Source organism: Gopherus evgoodei, chromosome 2 (genome assembly GCF_007399415.2).
Source record: "Gopherus evgoodei ecotype Sinaloan lineage chromosome 2, rGopEvg1_v1.p, whole genome shotgun sequence".
Taxonomy (NCBI): Eukaryota; Metazoa; Chordata; order Testudines; family Testudinidae; genus Gopherus; species Gopherus evgoodei.
This window is the reverse complement of record NC_044323.1, coordinates 257,545,074-257,567,838: the sequence shown is the minus strand read 5'-3', so window position 1 is coordinate 257,567,838 and position 22,765 is coordinate 257,545,074. Positions and strand designations below refer to the sequence as shown.

General features: G+C 39.7%; 1 protein-coding gene across 9 annotated transcripts in view; it reads right to left on the bottom strand.

Moving 5' to 3' along the window:
• VPS13B (vacuolar protein sorting 13 homolog B) overlaps nucleotides 1-22,765 on the bottom strand; it is a 928,813-nt gene that overhangs the window by 538,355 nt on the left and 367,693 nt on the right. The window lies entirely within an intron of this gene.

Here is a 22,765-nt window from a genome sequence, read left to right as displayed (position 1 = left end):
TCTGTATTCATTTCCACTTAAAGCATTCAACTCATGGGTCTATGCCTCAGCCATAAGAATTAAAGACATTTTCCAGGCAATTAAGTTGGGTTTCTCTTCCTCCCCCACAACTAAAAAAAATTAAAATCCATTTGGTCACATCAGCAATGTGTGATATAGAGTCATTTATCAATTTTTGCACCTTTTTGTTACAATCCTATTAAAATATTTATAAAAGATAAAAATACAACTCTCTATTAATTTCCAAAGAAAATTACCACAAGCATAACTGAATTGAAAATTTAAAAATCAATTCTTGGTGATACAGATGGATATCTATGTTAAAATTATCATTACCCAGTACTGCAAAAACAGTAAAAGCAGTGTATATTAGAGATGAGTGCACATTTTCACTATAATTAGTAATCTTATATTAGTAGGTTCACTAGAATGTAAATGAAAAGGAAAAGGTCTGACAGACATGAGCTCTAGGATGGAAGTACAGGACTGTAGGTACTTTTCAAAATAAATAAAATATTTGTCAATTACAGAAGCTATTTATCATTTGACCACTGTCTCCTTAGCAGACAGTAAAAGCAAAATGATACCAAATTCTATCATATGATATACTCAGAATAGAAAAATTGTCACAAGACATCAGAAATTTAATAAACTGTCCCATTTTCAATGTAATTTGTTTGATAATCATTTTCATCACCACAAGTATAGCTTTCACTTCATCGCTATCTTACCAAGAACATGCAGAAACAAACATTTTAAATATAACAATGCCACAAAGTAACCCATTAAAAACTTTTGAGGAAGACAGTAAAATCAACAGAAGCCAGTACTCCACCTGGAGGGCTAAGATAATTTTTCATACTGAGTAACAAAGCATGACAAACTACTCACTCTACTACACTAATAAAATAGAATAAAAACTAATTTGATACTACTTTAAAGCATTGCCCTAAGCTTCCTAGTGTCATCCTTGTAGCTACTGGTTAAATTGTTCATCACAGCATATGAAAATCTATCATTACCTTCTCCTCAGCAGACCCCACAGGAGAAGAAACAGAAATAAATAAGTAGTTGAGAAAAAGAATGTGATAAGAAAGGTGTCAACAATGGAATTTGGTGTCACCAGAGAGTTCTTCTACAGACAAGTCCATAAATTAGCAGCATAATTCAATCAGACAGTAGTGACAGCTCTAAAGCCTTTAGGTCTGCTCTCTATCATGCAAAAGACAGATCTAGACCTTTGACATTTTAATGAAGTAGAATTATTACTGATTTGGTTTATCAAATCACAAAGCCAGAAAGTCAGTAGGAACCAAACAGCTGTTCATCTTTATAAGGATATTAGCCACTTTTACTGCGAAAGATGAAGGAAGTAAAGAAACCAATTCATTACTATTTAATTATACTTCAAATTATGGAGTAGCAGCAACTAAGGAGTTTCCATTTTAAGCCCATTTTGGCTCCCCTTAAAAAATTCAGAGAAAAAGCACCTCAAAATTGGTAATTAGGACTGGGGCTGAGGTAGAATTTTGTGCCAAATTTGAAGTACATTAGACAATGGGTTCCTCTGTTCTGACATCTTAAAAATAAATGTTTATTAGAACTTGGCCTCATATTTTTCTTTGTCATTTGCAATTTAAAAAAACATTAAAAGAAGGAGAGGAATTTAAATGTAGTTTACTAGACATCTATTGCACAGAAAGAAATTAGTCAAATTTTTATTTTGAAAGTTTAAGATTGTAAATAATAATGGCACAATGACAATTTTACTGATCTGATACAAATATCATATGATAGGGTATCAAAAGACTCTCACTTACAAGTGCATATAAAAAAAGAAAATTACAAAGCAGGTAATCTGATGCATATAGGCATAACTCTCTTAACTTGAAATGAAGACATATTAAAGAAAGTGGTGGTCGCCAGTTAGAATTCCTGTAACACTTTTATTGTATGTTCCAAACATGAGAATGGAAAATGGGAGTGATTTTAAATTAAGTTTATTTGGTCCATACATTTAAGGAGAGGTTCCTTCTGTACTGACCCCACCCCAACTCCCTTGCTAGCCCAAATACTTCTTCAGCCCTCCCAAGGTGCACACTTCCTGGAGATCTTAGAATGTGTATGTGGTGAATGTGTGAGGAAGTATGTGGGAAAGCATAGAGCCTGGGGGAGCAGAAATGCAGGGAAGAGTAGAGACGGAGAGAATGCGGGAAGGGGGAGAGGAGAAGAAGAATTGGGTGCATCACTCTGTGAGATTCATCATCCTACTGCAAGACACCTACTCACCTACTACTAATCTTGGCGGCTCATAGGCTTCCCTCTATCCTCAAGCCTTAGTAGGATCATGGGATCCCTCGCAGCAAACAAGCTAAAGACTTATTAAGCTTAGCACAACACAGCGGCCCTTCTGATGAGCCTAAAAGGATCTTTGCAAAACTGTTGGATAGGCTTGTTTGATAGTTGATTATCCAGTTTTAATATATGAGACAAGAACAAGCTCTTAAACCTTGGGGGCAGGGGAGAGAGGTAACAGTTTGCCCCAGTAACTGCTAAAGCTCACATGGGCTGTGCAGGCTTGGAGACCTCCATCATCGTCGTAAAGCTCAGGGAAGGCCCAAACAAGCCTCACAATTCCTGTGGATGCAGGGAACTCCCTTATAAGCCTTCTAAATTTGCAAGGGGTGGTGGTGTGTGGTAATTGCCAAGCTGCTTAAGGCTCAAAATAGTATAATGTTTTTATAGACAATGTAACAATTAATCTATATACTTGTAGGCATGATGCAGCCACAGAGTGTGCACTCTTGTGACATGGTATTCCATTGCAATCCCCTGCCTCAATCTCCCTCTAAATTTCAGAAATCATCTACTCACACCCAGAGTCTTTAAAACAATATTCCCTGCCTCTTCTGGGGTCTAATTTATTAAATAAGAGCCAGCTCCCAAAAAAACCCACACCCTCTTTTGAGTCTGCCTTAGGTACAGGGCTCTGCTGTGCTCTCTCTCAAGACTGCATGATTTCAGTCCTGGACTCCCCTGCCTATAAACTCTCCCCTTAATTTTAGGGTTTCCAGGAGTAGTCAATTTTTTGTTAAGATCCAAATTTCTTAGTCAATAATAAATAAATAAATAAATAAATAAATAAATAAATAAATAAAAAAAGATGTTGGGGTCTGTTCAAAAGTTGGTTTATACAGCCCTCCTAGAGCTGTGTGACCTGCATGAGTCTTCCTCTCAGCAGGCACCTCTTCACTAGACTTGGAGCCTCCTTTCTGATTCATCCACTCAGTCATCTGACCGTTCATTTGACACTTCTCAAGGAAGTCTAATAACTCCAATCATCAGTCTGACCCTTAGGACAAAGGGGAGCTTTGTACTACCTGCTACAAGGTTCCTTCCTGGGCCCTTAAAGGAACAATGGCTTGGGTTGTCCTACTTTTCCCTCTTCTCAGATACTAACATTCTTCAGGACCATCTTCCTCTCATCCAAAGTCTGTTTCAATTAATCCTATGCCCTTCATTCACCTTCTCCAGACACCTGGAATGATATAATTAGCCTCCCAGGCTATTTACTCCAGCCTTAAAGGGCCACTACCTTAGTTTCAGTACTAAATTAAATTTTCAGATTGCATGCTTCTATTCAAATTAATAAGTGAGTTCCGTATGTAAGAACTTCCCCTCAAATCTTTGAAGACCTTTCTCAAGCACTTGTAGTAGTAAATGACTCCAACTCATCTCAGACTTAATCAGATTAACCATTGTTAATGACTGGAAGTCCATTTTAGATCAACTTGTATTTTCAGGCTTTTACTCCCACAAGAATGTATAAATCCTATCAGTCAGTCTGAACCAACCTTACACTTGCTTTAGCTTCCTTCAATTCTGAAAGCTCATATTAAATGAAGCTCTCTATATATTACAGACCAAAAATATTTTTTCCGTTCAATTGAAACGGCAATGAACAAAACAAAATTCAGTCATTTCAGATATTTGGAATGTCTCATTGTCTGAGCTTCCATTTTAAAATTACAGTTTAGTAACTGAAGTGCAGTTTACCTTTTGGAAATGAATAAAAAGGATGATTGTAATGGACGAGTCAATCATTAGAAACATAGATAACTGGGTTTGAGATGACCAGGAGAACCACATAGAGACTTGCGGGTGCTAAGGTAGTGGATCTTTCAAGACATCTAAATAGACTTATGTGTAGTGCTGGGGAGGAGCCATTAGTCGTGGTACATGTAGGTACCAATGACATATGTAAGGACAGAAGAGAGGTCCTGGAGGCCAAATTTAGGCTTCTAGGTAAGAGATTGAAGTCCAAGAGCTCCATGGTAGCATTCTCTAAAATGCGCCCAGTTCCACGCGCAGGGCCAGTTAGACAGGCAGAATTGCAGGATCTCAATGCATGGATGAGACAATGGTATAGGGAGGAGGAGTTTAGATTTATTAGGAACTGGGGAAACTTTTGGGACGGAGTTCCTATACAGGAAGGATGAGCTCCACCTAAACCAAAACGGAACCAGATTGCTGGCACTTAAAATTAGAAAGGTCACAGAGTAGTTTTTAAATGAAGGCCTGGGGAAAGCTAACAGATGCAGAGGAGCACGTGGTTTGGACAGAGACATCCCTTAGAGGAGAATCTATTAATGGAAATTCTCTATGTTCTATTAAAGAGGAGATGATTTAAGAAGGATTTAAGAAGGGAGAGGAGAGGAGAGGATTTAAGAGAGGATTTAAGAAGGATTTCAAAAGTGACACGTTTTTAAAGTGCTTATATACAAATGCTAAAAGTCTAAATAAGATGGGCGAACTAGAGTGCCTCATATTAAATGAGGATATTGATATAATAAGCATCATAGAAACTTGGTAGAATGAGGACAACCAATGGGATACAGTAATATCAGTGTACAAAATATATTGGAAGGACAAAACAGGTCATGCTGGTGGGGGAGTGGCACTATATGTGAAACAAAGTACTATGTGTGAAAGAATATGTGAGAATATGTGTGAAAGAAAGCTCCAATAACGAGAATATAGCAGTAGGCATATATTACCTGACCTGGATGGTGATAGTGACTGTGAAATGCTCAGGGAAATTAAAGAGGCTATTAAAATAAAAAACTCAATAATAATGGAGGATTTCAATGATCCCCATGTTGACTGGGCACATGCCACCTCAGGATGGGATGCAGAGATAAAGTTTCTTGACACCTTAAATGACTGCTTCTTGGAGCAGCTAGTCCTGGAGAGGTCCACAAGAGAAGAGGCAATTTTTGATTTGATCCTAAATGGAGCACAGAATCCGGTCCAAGAGGTGAATATAGCTAGACCGCTTGGTAATAACGACCATAATATAATTAAATTTAACATCCCTATGGTGAGGTAAATACCACAGCAGCCCAGCACTGTTGCATTTAATTTTAGAAAGGGGGACTGCACAAAAATGAGGTTAGTTAAACAGAAATTAAAAGATACAGTGCAAAAAGTGAAATCCCTGCAAGCTGCATGGAAACTTTTAAAAGACACCGTAATAGAGGCTCAACTTAAATCTAGACCCAAAATTAAAAAACATAGAAAAGAACCAAAAAAGTGCCACCCTGGCTAAACAACAAAGTAAAAGAAGCAGTGTGAAGCAAAAAGGCATCCTTTAAAAAGGGGAAGTGAAATCCTAGGAAGGAAAATAGAAAGGAGCATGAACTCTGGCAAATAAAGTATAAAAATATAAATAGGAAGGCCACAAAAGAATTTTAAGAACAGCTAGCTAAAGACTCAAAAAATAATAGCAAAAAAAAATTTTAAGTACATCAGAAGCAGGAAAACTGCTAGACAACCAGAGAGGACACTGGACGATTGAGATGCTAAAGGAGCACTCAAGGACCATAAGGCCATTGTGAAGAAACTAAATGATTTATTTTCATCGGTCTTCATGGGTGACGATGTGAGGGAGATTTAGATGAAAAATTTGAGGAATTTTCCCAGATTGAGATGTGATTAGAGGAGGTTTTGGAACAAACTGATAAACTAAACAGTAATAAGTCACTAGGACCAGATGGTATTCAGCCAAGAGTTCTGAAGTAATTAATTGTTTTAATAATTTGAGATATACCTATCTCATAGAACTGGAAGGGACCCCAAAAGGTCATTGAGTCCAGGCCCTGCCTTCACTAGCAGGACCAAGTACTGATTTTGCCCCAGATCCCTAAGTGGTTCCCTCAAGGATTGAACTCACAACTCTGGGTTTAGCAGGCCAGTTCTCAAACCACTGAGCTATCCCTCCCCCCGGTAACTCAAATGTGAAATTGCAGATCTACTAACTATAGTCTGTAAACGAACAGGAGCTGCTAACAGGGAGTTTTGCAAGGGAGTTTGGAAGGGGAGTAGGAAGGGAGGGGGGGTCCCTTGTTGGTCTCATTTGTGACCCTTTGGTCCCCTGAACCCATAACCTGAGCCACATCAAAAACCTTTCTGTTTACAGCAGAGAGGAGCGGACAAGGAACTGTAGACGGGAATTTGAGAGAGTTTGACAAAGGGAGGCTTACAATGGTGAGGAGGACCCGCAACACCTGTGCCAGCACTGCTTCTGTCTCCTCCACCTGCGCCTGTAGCCAGACAGAGTACCAAAGCATGGATGCTTTTACCCAGATTCTGGTGTGGGCTTGCAAAGACTGTAATTTGCAATTTCCACTTACTGATATCCAGGCTGGGGGTGGCATCCAATGTGAAAGGTGCCTGCTGGTGGAATCTCTCAGGCAGCAGGTGGGAGAGCTACAGGAGGAGGTGGCCAGGCTGAGGAACATCTATGTCCATGAGCAATTCCTGGACAGTATCCATGTGGAGACAGCTGATGGTGCTGTCCCAGTTGACAGGACTACCGACACACCAGTGGAGGAGGAGATGCCTCAGGGTGTATCTGACACACCAGTGGAGGAGGAGGCTCAGGTTGGACACAGCCAGCTGGTTACTTCTAGCAGCAGGCAGTGCTCCACCGCTGCTGCGAACCCTCCTGTTGTGGTAAAAGATAACTGTTATGCTCTTCTTGATACAGGAGAGAAGAAATCACCCCCAACAGTGAAGGGGGTGAAGCCTCGTACCCCTAAGGCTGGGAGGTCTGCTGCCACCACTGATAAGAAACGTAGGGTAGTGGTGGTTGGAGACTCTCTGCTGAGGGGGACGGAGACACCCATCTGTCGCCCTGACCGTTCATCCCGGGAGGTATGCTGCCTGCCAGGGGCCCGTATCCGAGATGTTACAGAGGCTTTGTCGAGAATTATCCGGCCTTCTGACTACTATCCCATGCTACTCATCCATGTGGGCACAAATGATACTGCGAGGTGTGACGCTGAGCAGATCAAGAGTGACTACAGGGCTCTGGGAGTACGGGTTAAGGAGTTTGGAGCGCAGGTGGTATTCTCTTCGATTCTTCCTGTTGAAGGTAGGGGTCCGGGCAGAAACAGATGCATCGTGGAGGTGAATGCCTGGCTGCGAAGATGGTGTCGCCAGGAGGGCTTTGGCTTCCTCGACCACGGGATGCTATTTGAGGAAGGACTGCTAGGAACAGATGGCGTTCACCTTTCGAAGCGGGGAAAGGCCTTATTTGCGCACAGACTGGCTAACCTAGTAAGGAGGGCTTTAAACTAGGTTCGACGGGGACAGGTGAGCAAAGCCCACAGGTAAGTGGGGAACAAGACCTGGGAGATGGGTTGGAAACAGGAGGGAGCACGGGCTATAATGGCAGAGAGGAAGGAGGGTCAGGGCGAAGCTGGGAGGCAAGATCAAACCAGTATCTTAGATGCCTTTATACAAATGCAAGAAGTATGGGTAATAAGCAGGAAGAACTGGAAGTGCTAATAAATAAATACAACTATGACATTATTGGCATTACTGAAACTTGGTGGGATAATACACACGACTGGAATGTTGGTGTGGATGGGTATAGTTTGCTCAGGAAGGATAGACAGGGGAAAAAGGGAGGAGGTGTTGCCTTATATATTAAAAATGTACACACTTGGACTGAGGTGGAGATGGACATAGGAGACGGAAGGGTGGAGAGTCTCTGGGTTAGGCTAAAAGGGGTAAAAAACACAGGAGATGTCGTGCTGGGAGTCTACTACAGGCCACCTAATCAGGCGGAAGAGGTGGATGAGGCTTTTTTCAAACAACTAACAAAATCATCCAAAGCCCAAGATTTGATGGTGATGGGGGACTTCAACTATCCAGATATATGTTGGGAAAATAACACCGCGGGGCACAGACTATCCAATAAGTTCCTGGACTGCATTGCAGACAACTTTTTATTTCAGAAAATTGAAAAAGCTACTAGGGGGGAAGCTGTTCTAGACTTGATTTTAACCAACAGGGAGGAACTTGTTGAGAATTTAAAAGTAGAAGGAAGCTTGGGTGAAAGTGATCATGAAATCATAGAATTTGCAATTCTAAGGAAGGGTAGAAAGGAGTACAGCAGAATAGAGACAATGGATTTCAGGAAGGCGGATTTTGGTAAGCTCAGAGAGCTGATAGGCAAGGTCCCATGGGAATTAAGACTGAGGGGAAACACAACTGAGGAAAGTTGGCAGTTTTTCAAAGGGACGCTATTAAGGGCCCAGAAGCAAGTTATTCCGATGGTTAGGAAAGATAGAAAATTTGGCAAAAGACCACCTTGGCTTACCCTTGAGATCTTGCGTGACCTACAAAATAAAAAGGCGGCATATAAAAAATAGAAACCAGGTCAGATCACGAAGGATGAATATAGGCAAATAACACAGGAATGCAGAGGCAAGATTAGAAAAGCAAAGGCACAAAATGAACTCAAACTAGCTATGGGAATAAAAGGAAACAAGAAGACTTTTTATCAATACATTAGAAGCAAGAGGAAGACTAAGGACAGGGTAGGCCCACTGCTCAATGAGGAGGGGGTAACAGTAACAGGAGACTTGGAAATGGCAGATATGCTTAATGACTTCTTTGTTTCGGTCTTCACTGAGAAGTCTGAAGGAATGTCTAGTATAGTGAATGCTTACGGGAAGAGGGTAGGTTTAGAAGAGAAAATAAGGAAAGAGCAAGTAAAAAAGCACTTAGAAAAGTTAGATGCCTGCAAGTCACCAGGGCCTGATGAAATGCATCCTAGAATACTCAAAGAGTTAATAGAGGAGGTATCTGAGCCTCTAGCTATTATCTTTGGGAAATCATGGGAGACGGGGGAGATTCCATCTATAAAAAGGGAAATAAAAACAATCCAGGAAACTACAGACCAGTTAGTTTAACTTCTGTGCCAGGGAAGATAATGGAGCAGGTAATCAAAGAAATCATCTGCAAACACTTGGAAGGTGGTAAGGTGATAGGGAATAGCCAGCATGGATTTGTAAAGAACAAATCGTGTCAAACTAATCTGATAACGTTCTTTGATAGGATAACGAGCCTTGTGGATAAGGGAGAAGCGGTGGATGTGATATACCTAGACTTTAGTAAGGCATTTGATACAGTTTCGCATGATATTCTTATAGATAAGCTAGGAAAGTACAGTTTAGATGGGGCTACTATAAGGTGGGTGCATAACTGGCTGGATAACCGTACTCAGAGAGTAGTTGTTAATGGCTCCCAATCCTGCTGGAAAGGTATAACAAGTGGGGTTCCGCAGGGGTCTGTTTTGGGACCGGTTCTGTTCAATATCTTCATCAACGATTTAGATGTTGGCATAGAAAGTACGCTTATTAAGTTTGCGGATGATACCAAACTGGGAGGGATTGCAACTGCTCTGGAGGACAGGGTCAAAATTCAAAATGATCTGGACAAATTGGAGAAATGGTCTGAGGTAAACAGGATGAAGTTCAATAAAGATAAATGCAAAGTGCTCCACTTAGGAAGGAACAATCAGTTTCACACATACAGAATGGGAAGAGACTGTCTAGGAAGGAGTATGGCAGAAAGAGATCTAGGGGTCATAGTGGACCACAAGCTTAATATGAGCGAACAGTGTGATACTGTTGCAAAAAAAGCAAACGTGATTCTGGGATGCATTAACAGGTGTGTTGTAAACAAGACACGAGAAGTCATTCTTCCGCTTTACTCTGCGCTGGTTAGGCCTCAACTGGAGTATTGTGTCCAGTTCTGGGCACCGCATTTCAAGAAAGATGTGGAGAAATTGGAGAGGGTCCAGAGAAGAGCAACAAGAATGATTAAAGGTCTTGAGAACATGACCTATGAAGGAAGGCTGAAGGAATTGGGTTTATTTAGTTTGGAAAAGAGAAGACTGAGAGGGGACCTGATATCAGTTTTCAGGTATCTAAAAGGGTGTCATCAGGAGGAGGGAGAAAACTTGTTCACCTTAGCCTCCAATGATAGAACAAGAAGCAATGGGCTTAAACTGCAGCAAGGGAGATTTAGGTTGGACATTAGGAAAAAGTTCCTAACTGTCAGGGTAGTTAAACACTGGAATAGATTGCCTAGGGAAGTTGTGGAATCTCCATCGCTGGAGATATTTAAGAGAAGGTTAGATAAATGTCTATTAGGGATGGTCTAGACAGTATTTGGTCCTGCCATGAGGGCAGGGGACTGGACTCGATGACCTCTCGAGGTCCCTTCCAGTCCTAGAGTCTGAGTCTGAGTCTGAGTAACCTATCATTTCAATCAGCTTCCATACCAAATGATTAGAGGATAGCTAATGTGATGCCAATTTTTAAAACAGGCTCCAGGGGTGATCCTGGCAATTACAGCCAGTAAGCCTGATTTCATGTTGAATCTATGGTAAAGCTTGATTTTCCAAGTCACTGCATTTTCCTGAAGCATCATAGAGAGTAATATTTCCAAAGGAACTGGCAATGCATATTAACTATATGTTACTCAAAATTCTGAAAACATTAAGATCCTTAATATTATACCCTTTCCAATATTGTCAAGAAAAAGCATAAGTTAACTAAGAGTACAAAATTGTGAAAATGTGTTTTTAATTCATTGAGAGCACAGAATTATGCCTAGAAGAATGGAGGCGCTAACAAAAAAAAACCAGGTATTATCTACCGTACTGCAGTCCCATTTATCTAATATATAAATCATTATATCCAAAAAGAAATGTGTCATGCCAGTTCTAACTAACTTATTTTTATCTATTATCAGTTGCTTCACACATTCCTTTCCAGCCTGGTCTACAGTCCATCTCTTAGTCTTCCGACCCAATGTAAACAGCAACAATTTCAGACCTGTATGAAGTTCTTTCTTCTGTTTCTTAGGCCAAGGAATGCCATCTACTGGACCTCTCCTGCTAACCTGCCTCTTGTATCCTGATTTTGGTGTCCTTCCCATCAGGCATCGGATACTGAACCAGGGACAACTGCATGATCATGTGGTGCTGTACTCATCTGCCTGGCTGCCAAACTCTCTTGAAAATCAGTAACTTGGCATCTACCCCTGCCTCTGATACTGACTAGCTGTGTCATCTTGAGAATTCAATTTTTCTACAGCTCAGTATACTTGTTAAATGTGTATATTATGACATCTCTAACTCAGAGGAGCATTGGGAGGTTTGCAAAAAACCTGAGATCTTCATATTATTATTAATAAAGCATATGTGTTTTTGTGCAAAGAGCACTCACCCTAAATATTCTCTGTTATATGTTGTATGGGAATGCTAAGGAAAAGTATTCAATAAATGCTCCCCAAAGAGAGAGACAAACTCATGTGTTTCAAATTAGCTGTTCCTGATGCTCTCTGAAATAGTATTTTTAAAGTGGAAGTAAAGGCACTAACATTTTTATTAAAAGAAAATGACATTTTTCTCTTAAAATATTTAATGGTCATCAAGACATACAAATGCCACTGAAAAAAAAATCCCATTCACAGACTATCACATTGAAGAAAAAGATTAAGCTATAAGATTCTGTTAAGGCTGTTTATTTCAACTATGCCCCTTTCAGCAAGACCAAATTATTAAATGTCTATGGCTTTACTTTAAAGACTTTCCTATATTCATAACACCACCACCACTTAGGTTCAAAGCCTGAGTTGCAGGAGGATGCGGGGGGAGAAGGGGAAGGAGAGGATCCAAGTGCTGGCTTTAAAAGTCTTCCCACTGCTTTTATCTATTAGTAAAGCTACTGTCTGCAAGGACCTCCCCCAAGAACCTTGAAGTATGGACTTTATGCTTGCTCATGTCTTACATCCCATCCTGCATTCATTACTTCACCCCATTAACATTCCGTGCAGAGAGTCCTTTGCCAGTTTTATGAGGCGAAACCATGAAATGTCAGGTTAACAAAACCCTCAACCAGAAATTTCCCATTTATATACTGCCTGTCAAGAATCTGCTTACATAGATTCTCAGTGAATTACCATCAATATGAAACTAGGTGAAAATTAATGAAGGGGGTGAAATACTCAAAATATGCTGCACGCAGGATTACCAAATAATCTATTAGTATTTTAGTAGTACCTATCTTGTTGATTTAAAAAAAAAAACATAAAAGACTTGATTGCTATACTTAATAGCCAAACAACAGAAAAATGGATAGTCTAGTTTGTTCCAAGCTTTGCCTCATCAGCATCAGCATCACCACAACAGTATTACAAAGAGTGAAATACAGAAAGAGGAAAAGGAGATAAAAGCGCAGTGAGTAAAAAAAAAACATTTCAGTTGTTCTGAAGATCTTCTGTCTTTCGCTCCAGCTAATGAATTCCCAACCCTCCCTAAATCAAACAGCAAGTACATATGTTCAACATACAGATAAGTTGCAGCACATTAACACCAGTGTATACCTATCCTCAGATGTTTCATCAGGTAAATAAAAATAGCCCAAATCTGACACCCACAACTGTTTCACAGGAACAGTGAGTTATACAATGGAAGCCTTGGAAGTTACATTTATATTTCACCACAAAAAATGCCGAAAACCAAAACCAAAAAAAGTATTAACTTATAATTAAGGTTACTCATGTGCATTTCCTATCACTAAAACTCTAGGAACTCAATAGTTAAGCACCCAACATTAACATGCAGATTAACCTCAATTCACAGACCCTATTATCCAAACATCATAATACCCAAACACGCTCTCAGATTTCTCAGGAAGCTCCCTTTCCACTTCAATATTCAACCATCTAAAATGCACACATCCCGTTTCCCAAAAACATGCTCAAGTCCAAACAACCTTAATTCTTACTTCAGAAAGATTAAGAACTTACTGTTAGATATGTTTTACTGTTAAAATATGATGTTTATTATCTAAAAACTTATGATGATGTAGTTATTTATATCCGGCAACTGGAAAGTAGAGCCCTTGATGTTTTCCTGTAACTTTAGTTTCTTGATTTGTTCCATCATTTTTCTAAGTGTCTCATTTAAACAAGCAATCATTTTTTCTAAGTCAAAGCAAAAAATAAATAATTTAGCTTCTCTCTCTACAATTCCCATGCCCTCTGTCCTGTTGTCCTGTCTTGTAGCCTGATAGTCTATTGCTCCTCTGGATTTCATGTTTTATTTTTCACAACTGGGAAAGGAGTTGGATAGCTAAAGAGATAAAGTTTTTTCTCTGTGGGAGTTTGGGTTTGATTTCTCACCTGAAGTCTTGAAAATGAAATCCATCAATTATTTCCAATTCAAAATCTCACACACAAAGGGTACCACACACATTTTTCATGACTTGGGACCTCTGTTTGGGAAAAACTCTGCTAAAATTACCAATTTTTTCTCACTCCCAAAGGAAACAATAGTAGAATTAAGATCACTGGCACTGCAATGAGGACATGTTCATACAGACATTTGCAATAAGGACCACCTCCAACAGATGATCTACTAGCTGAAGAAACCACTTTAAATATCTCCAAGGTTTGTAGCACAATTTGTTCAACCTTTTCTGAAAGGCCATCTTTTCCAGGCAACTGACTCTTGTTGGTCCATTGTGTGGTCTAAGACTTGGGTGGTCTAGAGACTCCAGCTTGGGTGGCTTAATTTGATTTGTACTGTATTTAATCGTTTTATATCACATTTTACTTTTCTGGCTACAAAACTTGAAATTCAGTAAAAGAGGAAACATCTTTTTGCCCCCATCTTGCTTTCTAAATGTGAGTATCTATCTTATGAGAAAGCCCCCATCACACATTGTTATTTAATTTTGTCTGCCAGCTGATTTAGTTTTAAAAAAATCAATCAAATAATAGATATACAATACCAAAAGAACCCTAAACATTTAATGAATCTGTGCAGTATTGTATATTTTTTAACTCCCTGAAAGCTATTAATCTTCTGGTAACATTATCTCTAGCAGTTCCAGTTGACTAAACAGTAGTTTATGTTTTCTTTACTTTTTTTATTGCACATACACTAAGAAAGTAGTGGTTATAATAAATGTACTTTCTTCTAACACTATTAACTTACCTAGAAAAGTGGTGCAGCTTTTGTTTCTGGTGCTTAAAACATGGTGCAATTCAAAATAAAATACTGAATTTTGGCATTTGAGAAGAAATGGAGTGTGGTAGTATCTCTTCTGGATTAGTATACCACATTGTAAATGGAGTTTAAAAGGACTTTTTAAGTACTTCTTTGGATCTACATACAACTGTTCAGAGATTTATCTGGCTGGCTCTCCTGCAAGAAGCACTGTACCCTGCCTGCAAGCCCATGTCTTTACTTTGACATCCTACTAGCATCACTTCCTCTTTCACCCGCTCTGTGTTCCCATTCGTTATGCATAGCACAGTGGATATCCAAATTGAAAAGGAATTAATTATTTGTTAAAGTTTCACTTATCAACCTGTCATCCACACAGGGCAAAGCCACAGAGTAGAACTTAGCAGCTGATAGCCTATTTGCTCTGTTCCATGGGCTCCAGAGTAAAATTTACCAAAGAATTAAGTTTCATGTTGCAGGTTCCCAACAGAGATAGCACAAAGGACTAGAGGGGTATGGAAAGGAACCAAAATAGATAGGAAGGAAACACTGAGGCAAGTGACCAAGAGAAGTAGGAAGCCATGGGAAACCAGAGACATCCAACCAGTAAAACAGGGGAGGACAGAGAGCTAACAGAGTAAAAAAGATTACAAAGAATAAACAGAGGAATGTAATGAGGTCTACAAACCCCATACTGAGCACATGCAGATGGGAAAGGAGAGTCTTCCCTGATTACAGGCCAGAACTGCCAATTGTGGAGGCTGCACCCACACCTGTGTCCAATAAAGAAAATAAGACAGGACAAAGAGGAAAAGTGAGGCAGAAAGGGTAGCAAAAGGATAACAGCCCCACACCAGGCTCACTCTCAGAAACTGACATGGAGGAGACAAAAGAAGACTGCAAGCCCTGAAGTTTAAGGGATGACTGACTCAATTTAGGGTAGGAGTTTATAGACTGGTCTAATTGTAAGCAAATTAAAGGGGACCAGTTACAAGGAAGCTGAGACCCCTAGAGAGACTGCACCAGGAGCAGTTGACAAGGAAACACAATAGAAGAAATAAAGAATTCTGGTCTGGACATTTACAAAGAAAAAAGAATGGTGTAATATTTTCAAGGAGATACAACAATCTTAAAGACAAAAAGTAACATTTTGTTTGTGTAAACATGTATGAGTGGATATATGACCTTTCAGATGTGCATTCCCAATGTGTCCCTCCCCTCAGCCACACTGAAAACTTAAATATTATCAGAAAGAAGCTCCCCCTCATCAGAATCTGGAAAAATCTGTGCAACTGTCCATTAACTCATGGATGCTCTTTGGTGGGAAACAGAGAGTGAAATTAATAGCCAAGAATTCAAGGATCATGAAAATTTCAATGGTAACATCTACTGGCAGGCAACATACTGAACCATGTGATTTACAAAGCACTGACATTGGTTCTAAAGGAACTTTTGTGGGCACTAGATTCTGTTGTCAGGAAGTACACCAGCATCTCTATTGCCTTCAATGGAAATTTAATTTACCTGTGTAAAGGAGCTCTTATATTACTAATGAATTCTGTGGCTCCATCCTGCTCTCAGATGCATGTGGCGATTAATGTTAGAAAAGTAGCTTCTCCAGTTATAGATTTTTTCTTTTAAGGACTGTCACTTTCACTGCAGGCTGTGAGTTTGTCGCAAAGGTCACAGAATTCACGGATTCTGTGACTTTCCGGCGGCCAGTACACCTGGCTCAGACTGCTCAGGCAGTCTCGCCCCCCCCCCGTCCCACAGCAGAAGAGTTTGGGTGTGGGAGGGGAAGGAAGCATGGGGTTGGGGCATGGGACAGGACTGAGGCAGGCTCTGGGCAGCACTTACCTGGGTGGCTCCCCGCAAGCGGTGACACTCCCCTCGCTCAGTTGCTAAGCAGAGCTGTGGCCAGGCAGCACTGTGTCCTGCCTCCGCCCAGGGCACAAACCCTGCTCCCATTGGCCCACTGCTCCGCACCCAGAGCCCATCCTGTGCCCCAATCCCCTGCCCCCTCCCATGCCCAAATTCTGCTACTGGGGGGGGGGAGGCACGAAGCCAGGTAGGGAGCCTACCGGCTCCGCTAACCTCCCAATCTCCAGCATCAGCAGGGATCCTGGGCCACACACCGCCGCCAGCCATCCCCCCCCAGCACCCAGGCCACCCTACCCCAGCACCTACAGGGCCCCTGGCAGCCCCTCTCAAGTTTTAGTCACCACTATTTTTAGTAAATGTCATGGACAAATCACGGGCCGCGATTTTTTGTTTACTGCTCATGACCTGTCCGTGACTTTTACTAAAAATACCCGTGACTAAAATGTAGCCTTAGCAATAATAAACTACAAAAATTCTACTATAGATTCCTATTACTATAGAATGAAATTTTACTCCTTTATCTCTCAGCCCACAGCTTTAGTTAACATATATTAACTTAAATATAGTTAGTTTCACCAAATCTTATTTTATTCTCAACACGTATCTTTCTTGGGTGAATTTTCTCCCTTTGCTATTAAGACTCAAAGGGCATGTCTACACAGCAACTAGACACACATGGTTGGCCTGTGCTAGCCAATTTGGGTTCACGGGACTTGGGCTGCAGGGGTGTTTCATTGCTATGTAGCTTTCCAGGTTTGGGTTGGAGACTGAGCACTGGGACCCTCCAACCCCTCAAAGTCCTAGAGCCTGGGCTCCTGCCCAAGCCTGGAAGTTTACATAGCAGTGAAATAGCCCCACAGCCCAAGCCCGAGTTGGCTAGCACATGCAGGCCTCCAATCTGTGAATAATAAGGTTCAAGCAGGATGCAAAGGGAAGCAAGTTCTCTTACCATTTTGCCAAAACTAACAGAAGAGTTGATGGGTTAGAGATTTCACCCCACAATGGTTTCTCAAGCATTTTCCTCACGTGATATCTTGAGGCAAGAAGGTGCTGAGAGCCAAGAGACTGGAGAGGATGAGGTACCCTTCTCCTCAGCTGTGCCTAGAAGAGCTCTCACAAAGTTCATGTCTTTTTTAAAATTATTTACATATGCAAATAAAATTAATTATCAAAGATCTATAGGGCTTGATTCATTGTTCAGTCTTATTCCAGTATTCTTCTGGTGTAATTTAATTCATTTTAATGGAGTATCCCAGCATAAATGTGGAAACACATTGGTGAATCAAGACCACAGTATACACCAGAGGTGGGCAAACTATCGTCCGTGGGCCACATCCGGCCCGCAGGACGATCCTGACCAGCTCCTGAGCTCCTGGCCCCGGAGGCTAGACCCTGGTCCCCCCCTACTATTCCCCCTTCCCCGCAGCCACACCGCCATGCCGGCAGCGCTCTGGGTGGCGGGGCTGTGAGCTCCTGCAGTTAAGTGTGGCAGCATGTCTGGTTCCGGCTGGTGGTGCGGCTGCCAGGATGGCATGGTAAGGTGGCCAGGGCATTGGATATAGCACAGGGGATCCAAGGGGGCAGTCAGGGAACAGGGAGCGGTTGGATGGGGTGGAGGTTCGGGGTGGGGACAGTCAGGGAACAGGGAATGAGAGGGTTGGATAGGAGTGGGAGGCCCAGGGAGCCTGTCAGGGGACAGGGTGTGGATAGGGGCAGGGCAGTCAGGAGACAGAGAGTGGCGGGTTGGATAGGGAGTGAGATCTTGGGGGACAGTTAGGGTTGGGGGGGTCTCAGGAGAGGGCAGTCAAGGGACAAGGTGGGGGGGCGGTTGGATGAGCTGGGAGTTCTGAGGGGAGCAGTCAGGGGGTGGGGCGGTTGGATGGGTTGGGAGTTCTGAGGGGAGAAGTCAGGTGGTGGGAAGTGGGAGGGGGTTGGATGGGAGTGAGGGCCAACTGTTTGGGGAGGCACAGCCTTCCCTACCTAGCCCTCCATACAGTTTTGCAACCCTGACGTGACCCTTGGGCCAAAAAGTTTGCCCACCCCTGGTACACACAATCAAGCTGAGCTTTTACTGAATAAACCTTTTGCACTACAAGATGGAGAACCATACTTCAAACTACAATAAACTGCCATTAATACATTGCATAATGTTCCTTCAGTTTAGAAAAATAGAATCTTGTGATATTAAATAACACAGATTAACTACAGCTTCCTAATTTTTTGTCCTGTGTCCAGCAATGTTGCTAATTGCTTAATTATTAAGATATAAAACCTTTTTTATATTTGCAACATGAGCAAATACAACATAGCAAATACTGTGGAAGAAATATCTTTACTCAGTTATATATTATGCAATGCATTAATTTTAAGGCTGTCAAGCGATTAAAAAAATTAATTGTGCAATTAATTGCAGTGTTAATAATAGAAAATCATTTATTTAAATATTTTTGGATATTTTCTACATTTTCAAATATATTGATTTCAATTACAACACAGAATACAGTGCTCATTTATATTTATTTTTAATTACAAGTATTTGCACTATAAAAAACAGAAATAATATTTTTCAATTCACCTCCTACAAGTACTGTCGTGCAGTCTCTTTATCATGAAAGTTGAACTTACAAATGTAGAATTATGGACAAAAAAACCTGCATTAAAAATAAAACAATGTAAAATTTTAGAGCCTGCAAGTCCACTCAGTCCTACTTCTTGTTCAGCCAATCACTCAGACAAACAAGTTTGTTTATATTTGCAGGAGATAATCCTGCCCAGTTCTTGTTTACAATGTCACCTGACAGTGAGAACAGGCATTCTCATGGCACCATTGTAGCCAGCATTGCAAGATATTTGTGTGCCAGATGCACTAAAGATTCATATGTCTGTTCATGCTTCAACCACGATTCCTGGGGACATGAGTCCATGCTGATGATGGGCTCTGCTCGATAAGAATCCAAAGCAGTGCAGACCGACACATGTTCATTTTCATTATCTGAGTCAGATGCCACCAGCACACGGTTGATTTTCTTTTTTGGTGGTTCAGGTTCTGTAGTTTCCGCATTTGGAGTGTTCTTTTAAGACTTCTGAAAGCATGCTCTACACCTTGTCCCTCTCAGATTTTGGAAGGCACTTCAGATTCTTGAACCTTGGGTCAAGTGCTGGAGCTATCTTTAGAAATCTTACATTGGTACCTTCTTTGCGTTTTGTGAAATCTGCAGTGAAAGTGTTCTTAAAATGAACAACATGTGCTGGGTCATCATCCAAGACTGCTATAACATGAAATATAGGACAGAATGCAGGCAAAACTGAGCAGAGGATATACAATTTTCCCCCAAGGAGTTCAGTCATAAATTTAATTAACATTTTTTTTAATGAGCATCATCAGCATGGAAGCATGTCCTCTGGAATGATGGCCAAAGCATGAAGGGGCATACGAACATTTAGCATATCTGGCATGTAAATAACTTGCAATGTTGGCAACAAAAGTGCAATGCAAATGCCTGTTCTCACTTTCTGGTGACAGTGTAAATAAGAAGAGTGCAACATTATCTCCTGTAAATGGAAACAAACTTGGTTGTCTTAGGGATTGGCTGTACAAGAAGTAGGACTGAGTGAACAAAACACTATGTAACAAAAAAAATCTACATTTGTAATTTGCACTTTCACGACAAAGCGATTTCAGGACAACGAGATTGCACTACAGTACTTGTCTGAGGTGATCTGAAAAATACTATTTCTTTTGATTATTATTTTTACAGTGCAAATATTTGTAATAAAAATAATATACACTTTGGTTTCAATTACAGAATACAATATATATGAAAATGCAGAAAAAACATCCAAAATATTTAATATAGTTCAATTGGTATTCTATTGTTTAATAGTTCAGTTAAAACTGCAATTAATTGTGATTAATTTTTTAATTGTGATTAATTTTTGAGTTAATTGCATGAGTTAACTGTGATTAATCAACAGCCCTAATTAATTTAGGAAATCTTTGAATTGTAGAAGTCAGCAAAGCATTTCAAAAGTTGATTTTTACATGGAAAAGTACTTGAAAAGCATATACAAAATTGCAAAGGAGATAAAGCTGACATTAGTAATGAAAATGTTTAGATCACTGCTGACTTAAAAAAATACTAAGGCAGTTGCTTAAGGTTGCTCTGAGACCCTAACTAAAAAGGGAAGGACACCTTTAGATACTGTCTATGCTAATAACAATATTTCTGATTAGATAAACCTTGAAGGGCGTATCTTTATAGGGAAATTGAGTAGCATAACCATAGCAGAATAAAATATCATGCTTCAGATATTCTGGAGTTGATCCCCATATGGAGACACCATTCCAGGATAAAAGAGATTTTATTCCAGAATTATTAGTGTTGTAATGTATTAAAAGTTGTTGTTCTAATTTTTTTTATTTATCATAATATTTTCATAAGAAGTTGCACTTTGAGTCATACTCAATGAGCTCTCTCAGCCCCATCTTGCAAGCTGCTGGGAGCCCCCCAGTACAGCATCCATTCAAGTCAGTGGTAAGACTCTTAATGACTTCAGTAAGCATTTGATCAGGTCTTATGTGAAGTAGGCTTTGGGGATTTCTACTAATAAGAAAATGTATTTGCAGAGCACAAATTTATAATGCATCTTCATATACATACAAATTCAAGAGACGACGTATTTAAATTACAGATGAATCAAAAAGACTGGAGATGGGATTTTTTCAAAAATGATTAACGCAGTTAGGTTCCCCACTTCCACTGAAAGTCAGTGGGAGGAGTTAGGTGCTTCACTTATTTAGCCACTATTGAAAATCTCATTTGGATTGTGTAAAAATATTTTTTTATATCAAAGTTTTACTAATGCTTAAAGACACAAGTACACTCATTCATAATATTCCACACTCCATGTTGTACATTCCAAATGAGATTCTGAAGTTTCACAACACTCCTTTGAAGTAGATTGTGAAATAGCACATTTTATACATAAATTGATATACAAAAGAAGTTAGGTGAAACAGACAAGGTCCGTAAGTAAGTGGAAGAGACAAGAATACATCATGGGATGGAATCTTTCTGCTGTAATACACAGCCCACACAATGTAAGGTAAAGTAATAAACAATGAAAGTAAATGACAATGCTGTTTGAATTAAACCCACTTAGACTTATTGCAATAGTTTAGTGTGATGAACAGTAGTATATTACTAAACTTAACCTGGAGGGTAAGTTCTTAGTCAATAAATCGATGATGTCAATGGGAAATTTACTTGAGAAAGAACTACATTTCTCAGAAGATCAAAGATAACTAGTGTTGCATTCTGTCCTAAACAGACCCAGATTCACACTTTCCGTTAGCTATTTATATTAAGCCCATGACTACCACTTTTATAGATCCATAAGAATAAGTGTGTTTTTACTCTTTTACTAATATTTGTTTAATTAAGTTAATTAATTACAGCTTAACTGAAATATCTTACAAAAGACCTCACACAGCTTTCAAAGTGTAATCTGAAACCTCATCTTATTTTTTCTTTTAAACTAGCACTGAGGATGAAGTCAATAAATTGTCAATTAATAACATACTTGCTTTGATGGATCTTCAGTAATTTACTTTCATACCACTTCATAAATTTCTTAGCAGAACTTCTGGAATTTTTAGTACAGTACCTCTGACATGGGAAAATTTGGTTTAAAACTGCTCTGCTACCAATAAAACAATAAGACTAACTGGCTGATAATCCTCCCACACTACACTGTTTAGAAATATGCACTCAACCAGTGAAAGTTTAATTTGTTCCGCTAATGGCACAGAAAACTACTCAGACTCATTCACTATATAAATCTGAACTTAAGTCCACTACTTTTAGTTATTGCCAAGGTACAAAGATCAAATTATTTGATGCTTTGTAACAAACTATGTTATCTTTGTTTTGATCTAAAGCATAACAGTAATAATAAACACTATCAGTAGCTAAGTATTAAATTGTACTTAGTAGGAGAAATATAATAATAAAAAAAAACTTAGAAAACTCTAAACATCTATTTGAATCAGTATACTATCATGCAAGACAAATCATTATGGCCAAATGAGTCAATATCAGAGCATTATTGTTTAATTAATACACTTAAAATCTACTACTCTTTACAAACTTCAGCTACCACACTTGTTGTCTTTTATAGTTTAGGATTTCCAGCCAGATAACATTATGTATCTTTAATATAGATTTAGTTGAAAAGGTAATTTAGCTTACAAGTAGAGGAAAATATAGTGCGAAACTGCACAATTTTTAAATACCCATTTGATATTTTGCTATACAGTACAACCAAATATTAGATTGAGCTCTAAAGTGAGTATATTTTATATATTAATCCTTAAGCATATATATATATAATAAAATTTTAAACAAAAAAATCTTTCAGATTGATTACTTTCCAAAACACAAATTATTCACCTTATATGCTTTGTTCTTCCTATTTACATGATAGTTTGAGTGAATATATAAAGAA